General features: G+C 40.8%; 1 pseudogene; it reads left to right on the forward strand.

The window, feature by feature from the left end:
* Positions 1–8672: 8672 nt before the first annotated feature.
* Positions 8673–9688, forward strand: LOC131480038 (steroid transmembrane transporter SLC22A24-like; annotated as a pseudogene).
* The last annotated feature ends 395 nt before the right edge of the window (positions 9689–10083 follow it).

A 10083-nucleotide genomic window follows, 5' to 3' on the forward strand; every position in this document is an offset into this window, starting at 1 on the left:
GGGAAATCAACTGGGGAGAAGGGATTTAGCAGAGGGTAAGGGAAATCCCAGAACCTATGGAATTGTATCATAAAAGTAAAAATAAAAATAGATGGAAAAAAGAGCATAGGTGTTTGTTTTTCTCTGGAGAGTACACTGAGAGTAGGAAATAATAAGGTGATATTATAAACCACACGCCATCATGGAGGCAGGCATTGGCAGATTGTGATGTAGCAAAGGAGGGAGCAGTTGACCTTGGCTGTGCAAGTCATATTTGCTGAAGGCTCCACATTATAGCAAATAGCGAGTGTGGGGAGCCATGTAGTTGGGTCAGATGGCATGGGTGTGTGATGAGCACTGCTCCTCAGTTAGCAGGGCTACTAGGAGTTTCTGGCTGCATGGCAAGGCCTGGCAGAATGTCTCTGGTCACCTCATTGCTGCCTCACCCCATTATATGGCCACTCAATCACCTCTGTGATGTTTCTCCTGAGGGTGTTGTTGTTGTTGTTTTTGGCTAATGTGAAATGATTCCTGTAACTGGTATAACACCTCATACTGATCAATCATGTTATGATAAAAGCGTCTTTAGCAACATAAGGCTATGACACAAAGCTAAAAGTATACAATAGTACAATTGAGCCCACAATGTCTTCAAACATCCTGTTATGTGGCCACCTTTGTCCTGAAGTTTGCCCTAATATAAGCAATGTTTTCCCCAAGAAATGGCTTGATAATATCTTGCAACAGAAGGCAACTTCTAAAGGGAAATAAATGTGAACCCCCCAAAAAATGGCTTAAAACCTCAACCTTACACTGGCACTTGTATTTAGGGAAAGAAAACAGTTTATAAAAACGTCTATCTTATATTGGCACTCATATTTAGGGAAAGAAAACAGTTTATAAAGATAAAAGGAAGTTTCTTGTAAAGGCCCTCTGTTTGTAGGTCAGCTGAATTGCCTTGATCCCTTTCACTGCCCATTAACAAAAGAACAAAAAAATAATTATATCAACACTAAGAACAAAAACAATTGAATCAGCACTAGGTGAAGGTGATGGTAATTAATGCATGATTTGATTATAAGATTTAGCAAAGAATCTGTTATATGCTTTCATAAAATCCTTTCATTTATCATTTTTAATTCTGTACTCTTAATATTTTAAGCAGTATTAGTTCATTTGTGTTTAGCAAAAATTGATTTTAAGTATACGTAAATCATTTGTCACTATGTAACCACAAACACTGCCAACCGTGGAGTTCCTGACTTCAGCCGGATGAACGCATGTTTGAATGAGTAATGGTTTGTTTGTATATGTTTTCCTTGAAGTAAAATAATATTTTTTTAGGATTGTTTTTGCATTCTCTTAACCATGAAGTAAAAAATGAAACAATTGAATAGTGTGCAAAAGCTTGTGATGATTTGTGTATAAAGAAGGCAACTTTTCTGAGTTGTCCATTATGAGCATCATGCCATAGTGGTCCACGTCTTATCTCTTCTTCATATTGTCTCGCTGATCCACGCATCCTTTGCAAGCTCTCGGGTCAGCCGGAACTGGTCTCTGGCAGTGGAGTCACAGTTGGTACATTTTAAGGCTCCTCTGAGCTGTTAACTCAAAGGGCAGCTCCAGTAAGAATACCTCTGAGAGCCAAAGGGTTGGTTTGTGAAAGAAGAGTGAGTGGAAGTTGAGGAGTTCAGAAAGGTGATGAGAGAAGAGGCTAGCTAGAGGTGACCCAAAATACATCTCTATAATTTTTTTTGACTCCTGAATAAGAAATGCAGCAGAAGCCAGAACCCACAGGCAAGGGGCCTATCTGTAGAATATTGGGTTGAGTTTTTTGGGCAGGTAGGCAACTGGGGTGAAAGTTGGTCCCATATGGTGCCCCAGGGCACATAGAGGAAATCTGCCATACCCAAGAAAGACAGGTTCGCTTCTTTGCTGTTGGGCAGCAGCAGTGACCAAGTTTTTTTAGTCTGGGTGATGGCCGTAAGTGTGGGAGTGACGAGGAGTCCTACCTTGAGAGACAGGTAGTTGAACCTTAGATGGAGACACCTGATAGCCACAGTGAGGTAGAAAATTTCATAAAGAAAAGGTGCTGGTGTGGCTATCCTGGAGGAAGGGGCTGTGGAGGAGAAGGTCATCCACATACTGGGTAAGTTTGGAGTGGGGGAGTGAGGGACGATAGGTCCTTAGAGAGGACCAATCAAAGAGTTTGGGGCTGTCCTTGAGTCCTTGAGGTGGCCAATTTATCCCGGAAGAAGGCAGAACCCATTTTATCGTCCTTTTCACCGGATAAATTAAACACCAAGACCTAACCATACTTCAAAATAAATCTAAAACCTGACTATACTTCAAAATAAATTGAAAACTTACAAAATAAATCCAAAACCTAGTTATATTTCAAAATAAGTCTAAAACCTAACTATATTTCAAATTAAAACTAAAACCTGACTATATTTCAAAATGAAACTCCCTCTCCTACCAGTTTAGGAGAGACTTACAATACGTCCCACTTACCTGAATCAGTTGGCCAGCCTCCCGGGACGAACCTTCATCGTATCCTCTCTTTCTCAATCTCGGTGGGACCTCCAGATGTTGGCAATGCCCGCGTCGCCACGTACCCTGAGCCGAGCGGAGGGACTAGGGTTACAAAAAAGACAACACGCAGTACACAGAATGCCGAATGCGAAAAAATGACCGATCTTTATTGAAACTCCAGGCTTTCTTTTATACTCTGCCTAGCTCCTCCCAGTGTTTATCCAGTCCTCAAGTGGCCACCCTAAATCCCTTGAGTTCCTCCCAGTGTCTATCCAATCCTCTAGTGGCCACCCTTAATCCCTTGAGTTCCTCCCAGTGTTTATCCAATCCTCAAGTGGCCACCCTTAATCCCTTGAGTTCCTCCCAGTGTTTATCCAATCCCTTGGCAGATAACTTGACAAATAGGAAGCCGGAACTTGCGGTTAAGCCAGTGGCTAGATGTCTCAGGCCAAAATTGCCCATCCTGTTACCCTCTGAGTAACAAGCTAAGCTGTGGAGTTAATCCTTGGGAGACAGGGGCCTGCAGCCTTGCAAACCAGGCTTCCATCTGGAAACCACACAGGGATCTGCTGCCATCTTCAGGGACAGACTTCATCCTGCAGATAGAATGTTTGTAAAATTTGATGACATTGGAGGACAGTCAGTCCTTTCTGTCCTCTCAAAGATTGCTGGTGTCTCAGGACTCCAGGATGCTAGACTCCTCCTCATTGTCTTCCAGCTTCATTACTCAGGGACAGGTGCCTGCTGAAGTCAGGCAGCAAACATCACCCTTCCACAAACCACTCCTGTTTTCTTCTTTTTAATTGTCACTTATGGACAACAGCCTGTTTACCCGCTCAGAAAGGGAATCCCATTGAAGTGGTTTTCTCAAAAACTTCCCGAGGGCCTAAGAAACTGGCTCAGTGGCTAAATGTTTGCCTTGCATGCACTGAGATCCCATATGGGTGCTGGTTTTGTTCTGGGTGCTCCACTTCCCAGCCAGCTCTCTGCTTGTGGACTGAAAAAGCAGTAGAGGATGGCCCAAAGTCTTGGGACCCTGCACACGCTTGGGGGACCTGGAGGAATCTCCTGGCTCCTGGCTTCGGTTTGGCTCAGCTTCAGCTGTTGTGGTCACTTGAGGAGTGAACCACAAGACCAAAAATCTTTCTTTCTATATCCCCTTCTCTCTGTAAATCTGTCTTTTCAATAAGTATAAGTAAATATTAAACAAGCAAATAAACAAGCAAACAAAACTTACCCCTGAGGTGTTTAGCAGTTGGTGTTATCAGTGTGATTGGTTTGCCTGGTGTAAGGGGTTTCCATTCATATACATCTGTGGAAATGTCCTGTTATTCCCCATAAAGTGTACATGTATTTCATATTAATCCCAAAATTTAAAAAATTAAAACAATTTGTTTTCAGAAAAAGAAAAAGCTCAAAAATAAAATGTGACCATACCTTAATGACAGAAGGAAGATACAGACACCTCTCACTAGCAGAGATGCCAGTCTTGAATGGCAAGATCCAGGTATGATTGGGTTATCTGACTGATTCTAGTGTACGAGCTACCACCTTCAATGCCATGGATTTGAATTGGGATACCATCCACTCTGCCATCGGACGAAAGCCATACATAAGACTCTACTTCAGAAGAAAATGGAAATTCAATGTAGATGATGAAAAGTGTTGTCCACTGAGCCTAGTCCCACCCTAATAGTCATGGTAGGTAGGAAAATCAGCCAAGCAGAAGTGGACAGTAAAAGCAAAGGAGGACAAAGGGTCCAGGATGGACAGTGGTGGACTTGAGGCAACACCACCAGAGCAGGAGCATTGTGTCGCACCTGAGACATGGAAAGCCAGATTAGAAAATGTTCTGCTAGGCCTGGCGATGGCTGAGTGGCTAAATCCTCACCTTGCATTCACCAGGATCCCATATGAGCTTGAGTTTGTGTCCTGGCTGCTCCGCTGCCCATCCAGCTCCCACCTTGTGGCCTGGGAAAGCAGCAGAAGATGGCCTAAAACTTTGGGACCCTGTACCCATGTGGGAGACCCAGAAGAAGCTCCTGGCTCCTGGCTTCAGATCAGCTTAGCTCCAGCTGTTGCTGCCACCTTGGGAGTGAACAAGCAGACAGAGAATCTTTCCATATCTTCTCTTTGTAAATCTGCCTTCCTAATAAGTATAAATAAATCTTTTTAAAAATGCTCTGCTGTTACAATTGATAGAAGTATGCTTCATTGTTAATTATTTTAAGTTGACTCTAATTATGCATACCAACAGGGTGCAATTTGTTAATGCTCTATGTATACATGGTGGAACATATTCAACACCTCACATTCTTAACAATTTTTTACTGGTAAGCGTATTTACATTCCAGCTTTTGGTAATTTGGAAATATGCATGACATATACATGACTGCATTCACCATGTTGTACACTGGACTGAAACACTGACCATAAATATCCGTTTCCCAGACTGTTGGCGATGATAATGTTGAGAACCTGGGATTAGTTGCCACTCTGACATGCTGATTAATTTTCTTTGTGCAGCCATCTACTAGATGGTTTGTTGGATAACATGTTATTTCTGTAGTGAATTTGTTGAGGAATTGCCGTCATGGCTCAACTTATTTACATTCCTACCTACGGTGTTAGAAGAGTTTTCTTTTAGCCTAGTGACACCTTCCATCTCTTGTGTTTTTGATAATGGCTTTTTAAAACAGGTGTGAGGCAGTTTTCGTCTGTTTTTCTCTGGTTACTAGTGATGTTGAAAATTTTTATACCTATCTGCTGGCCATTTTTATGCCTTCTTTAAGAAATGTCCTTTGAAGTGCTTTGCCCATTTCCAACTGGATTGTTTCGTTTGAGTTTCTCATTAACACCTTGATAGATGTGAGGTGGCAAACATTCTCTTCTTTTTTTGTACGTTCTCTTCATATTATTCATCGTTCTCTTTCACATGCCGAAGCTTTGTAATTTGGTGTATTCCAGCTTTTCAATTTTTATTTTTGTGGATCATGTTTTTGAGGTCATATGATTGTCCATGTTAATGTCATGGGAGGTCCCCCTGTTTTCTTCTAGTAATTTTATTAAGTTCTTATGTGTAAACCTTTAATCCATTTTGAATGATATTTGTATGTGGTGTGAAAAGAGTGCCTAATTTCTTTCTTTTCCATGTGGACATTCTATTTACTCAACACAGCTTGTTGAATAGATTTTCTCTACTGTACACTTTTGATATTTTTTTGAAAATTATTTGACTGAACATGTGGCTTTACTTCCTAGTTCTTTATTTTGTTTCATTGCTCTTTGAGTCAGCTTTTATGGCAGTGCTGTGCTGCTTTGATTCCTATAGCTTTGTGATGTATTTTAATACTGGGCAATGCAATCTCTCTGGTTTCCTTCTTATTGCTTAATATTGCTTTGGGTCATTGTAGTTTGCTATGGTTCTATACAAATTTTAGAAATTTTTAAAATATTTCTGTTAAAAAATGTCATTGGGATTTTGATAATCCTCTAAGTTCATAGATCACTTTGGATCACATAGATATTTTAGTGAAATTAGTCCTTCCAATACGTTAATGTTGGTTCTTTCCATTTACTTAAATCCAGTTCAATCTATTTCATCAATATTCTAATTTTTTTCTGGTATAAGTCTTTCATCTCCCTGTTCAAATTTGTTCCTAAGCACTCAGTTTTCGTGCATTATAAATAAAACTGCTTCTTTTGTTGCTGTTTAGGGCATTATTTGTGTAGAGATATGTTACTAGTTATATGTTGGTTTGATTTCTTGCAACATTCCTGAATTCAGTTATTAGTTGTAGTAATTTTTTTTTAAAGATTTATTCATTTTATTATAGCCAGATATACACAGAGGAGGAGAGACAGAGAGGAAGATCTTCCGTCCGATGATTCACTCCCCAAGTGAGCCGCAACGGGCCGATGCGCGCCGATCCAATGCCGGGAACCTGGAACCTCTTCCGGGTCTCCCACGCAGGTGCAGGGTCCCAAAGCATTGGGCCGTCCTCAACTGCTTTCCCAGGCCACAAGCAGGGAGCTGGATGGGAAGTGGAGCTGCCGGGATTAGAACCAGCGCCCATATGGGATCCTGGGGCTTTCAAGGCGAGGACTTTAGCCGCTAGACCACGCCGTCGGGCCCTAGTTGTAGTAATTTTTACTATCTGTTTTGGCTTTTCCATAAATGAAATAATGTGATAAGGACTTCTTTCCAATTTCTTCCTCATCTAACTGCTCTGTGTAGGACTTGATGTAGCAAGAGTGGTCATTCTTAATTCCCCCACACCCAAAAGGATGACTTTTTACTATTGAGTAAATGTAAGCTGTGAGTTAACATTGTTTTTCCTTTTTTTGTATTACAGTAATTTTTGATAGATAAGAACTCAACAATGCCATTTTGTTAAATATCTTCTGAATGCTCTGCAGATTCTTTATTCTCTTCCTCTCTTGCTATTTTATTTTGTGAATAGTTTCATTCATTTTTGTTCCTTAACTCTTACGTCCATTCACTAATGATTTTCTTGCAGCTATAGGAGCTATACTAGGATGATAACACTTATCCTGTTAGAATAATTAAATTCTCAGACAAAGTGATCATCTTAGATCCACTCCAGGCAACAAAGCTGTATTGATGTTCCCTCATAGAAATAAACTGTAGAAACATGCTCCCTGCGAGGCCCCCAGTCCCCAAGGTTTGTTGAATGTTTGAACATGTGCTAAGGTTACAGAGACACCTAGCTAAGTAATGTGATCACAGACTTGTGCTAGGAGAATACTGGTTTGGGCTTAGCTCAACCTACTCATCATTTTTCACTTTGCACAGACAAGCCTCAATCTTTGGTAGTCACCTATCAATTTTCCTGGAAATCTCTTGGTTTAGTTACCAGTGTTGTCCATTTTCAGTGTTAAAAGTGTCTGCCTTTGTCCATTTCCTGCTGTTAATAACACAATACCACATGACATGGCAAGTTAAAAATAACATGGGCTTGGTTTAGCTCATCGCTGTATTTGAAAGTCAAGAGTTAGCATCAGCACTGCCTTCTTCAGAGAGCTGAGTCCTGAAGCAACACAGAGCATATGATGATGTGAGAGACTGCACAAAAGACCTAATCCACCTGTCATAAAATTGACTTTTATGGCAGACTTACTCTAGTCACAACCCATAACACATTGATCCATTAATCTCATGAATGGCTTAATGTATTCACGAAGGAAACCTAAGAAACATATGGGATGCTATTGAGTGAACAAATTCCTACCCTTCTAATACTATTAATGTATTGACACAGAGACTCAAAGTTCTGCATGGGTTCAGAAGTCAAATCACATTCCTGCCTTACCACTCGCTCTACCAAGGCCCTTGAATGCAGAGGGACGCCAAAAAGTTACTGGAAAATGGAATTCAAAGCTAAACTTATTTGAGTGCAAAACAAGCTTTTAGATCTATACTTATAAGGGGTCTCCAAAAACGTTCATGAAAAAGCCATATCCTAAAAAATTTATGAGGTTAGGATTTTTTGGTACTAAAATAAACTTACCTTTTCATTCCATTTGGAGTGCTCCTGGAAGACACTGAATAAATACACAGGCAAAAGAAAACACATCAGACTGTGGGTGCCACTGGACTCCATCACCACCTCCATCATCTCATTGTGAGTCACCTGAGAGTTTCAGGGATAAATTTATCTGGAGCAAAGTGTCATTTGGCAAAAAGAGAAGATTGTGCCAATGTTTTGATGCTTGAACTTAATTCATGATGGTTTTCTCTTGCTCCCCAAGTCAGAATTCACTACTACAAAAGTTAGTAAATTGCATTCAGCATTTCCCACAGCACTGTCTAAAAAGGACAGTGTATCTCTATAGCAGATTTGTTTTGTTTACACGAGGATGTGCAGGACAAAGTCCGATGCTAGCTTTGGACACCGTTGACATGGATTTTCACAAAGTAGAAATTTAAACAGATGTGTGTACAGTTGTGATTATCCAATCAAAACATCTCTTTTTGACTTGAATTCACACAATAACTTAGCTCAGCCCGAAATCATGTGCAGATTCATTTCCCTTCGCAGGGCTAGAATTACCTAATAAAAAGACACTATCTGTTGGATTTTTTTTTCCCCTGGGAGCCAGTGTGCCAATTCTCAGGGATCATTGGTTTTGCCTCCATGGCCTTTCTTGATCTCTTGGATCTAGTCAGTGGACTGGGGAGATTTCAGATCCTTCAGACTGTTTTCTTTGTCATTGCAACCATTTTAGCTTATCCACATCTGCAGCTGGAGAACTTCACTGGAGCCGTTCCTGAGCATCGCTGTTGGGTCCCACTCCTTGACAATCATGCTGTCTCTGACAATGACACTAGACTCCTCAGCCAAGAAGCTCTCCTAAGAGCTTCCATCCCTCTGGACTCAGACCTGACGCCAGAGAAGTGCCATCGCTTCATTCATCCACAGCGGCAGCTCCTGCATCTGAACGGGACCTTCCCCACTGTAAGCGAATCTGACACAGAACCCTGTATGGATGGCTGGGTGTATGACTAAAGCTCCTTCCACTCTACCATCGTGACAAAAGTAAGAGAACCCATTTTTCTCTAATGAGTATGTGACCGGGGTACTTAGAAATAACACAAGTTATGAGTATACTTCAAGCCTTTGAATATCATGTAGGTACTCATTCTTCATTTATTCAGCCTGACATTGCTTCTATATTAAAGGTCATATATGTTTAATGTTCTATATGTTTAATGTACAATATGTTAGACGAGTCTAATACAATCAAAAGTAGATATGACTGTGCCATCAGGTGCTTTCTGTCACAATTTCAGCAAGTCCTATATTTTTTGTAAATGATGTATTAAAGAAGGCTCAGCCTTGATCTTGAATGAGAAATATCTTGGAGATTGGTCAAAACCTTCACTCTCAGAATTATATCCCCAGAACAGTCATAGTGGTCTATACAAAGGAGGTCTATAGTGAAATGTGTGAAATCGAGTAAGTTCATAAACATCCTCAAATGACTGCATGTTGTGATCACCTGTGAGAACAAGTTACTACAAGGCCATTAATATAATCACTATTATATACTAGTATGTGCGTCACAATCACTAAACTCAGTGGTCCGATTCTCTGTCATGACAGGGATGCTCCTGGGAGGCGTCTTCTGCGGCCATTTAACAGATAAGTGAGTGACTCTGCTTCACAACTCTCTTTGTTAGAATGCAATTTCTGAATTGTTCATCAACAATGAAATGTTTTTGGCAAATGTGCTGTCCTGGGAGAACTTAGTCTCCAGACACCTGCAAGCACAACTGAAAAACTGTTGTCAGTTGTAGCGAGGGCAGTTTTCTAAGGTTTGTGTTTTTAGACCTATGGGACACAAAATGACATTTTCATAAGACATGGTGGTATTTTAAGAGGGGGTTTTAAAAAGGTACCAAGGCATGTGATTTAGAGACATGAGAGAGGATTATGTTGCAATTCTTGGGATTCAGCCTAGGCAAACACAGATAAGGAACATGGTGTTGTCAGCACTGGTGAGAGCTACAGTATCAGCCCTTTCTGGATCCCAGGCACTGAATGC

This window comes from Ochotona princeps, chromosome 4, assembly GCF_030435755.1.
Source record: "Ochotona princeps isolate mOchPri1 chromosome 4, mOchPri1.hap1, whole genome shotgun sequence".
Lineage (NCBI taxonomy): Eukaryota > Metazoa > Chordata > Mammalia > Lagomorpha > Ochotonidae > Ochotona > Ochotona princeps.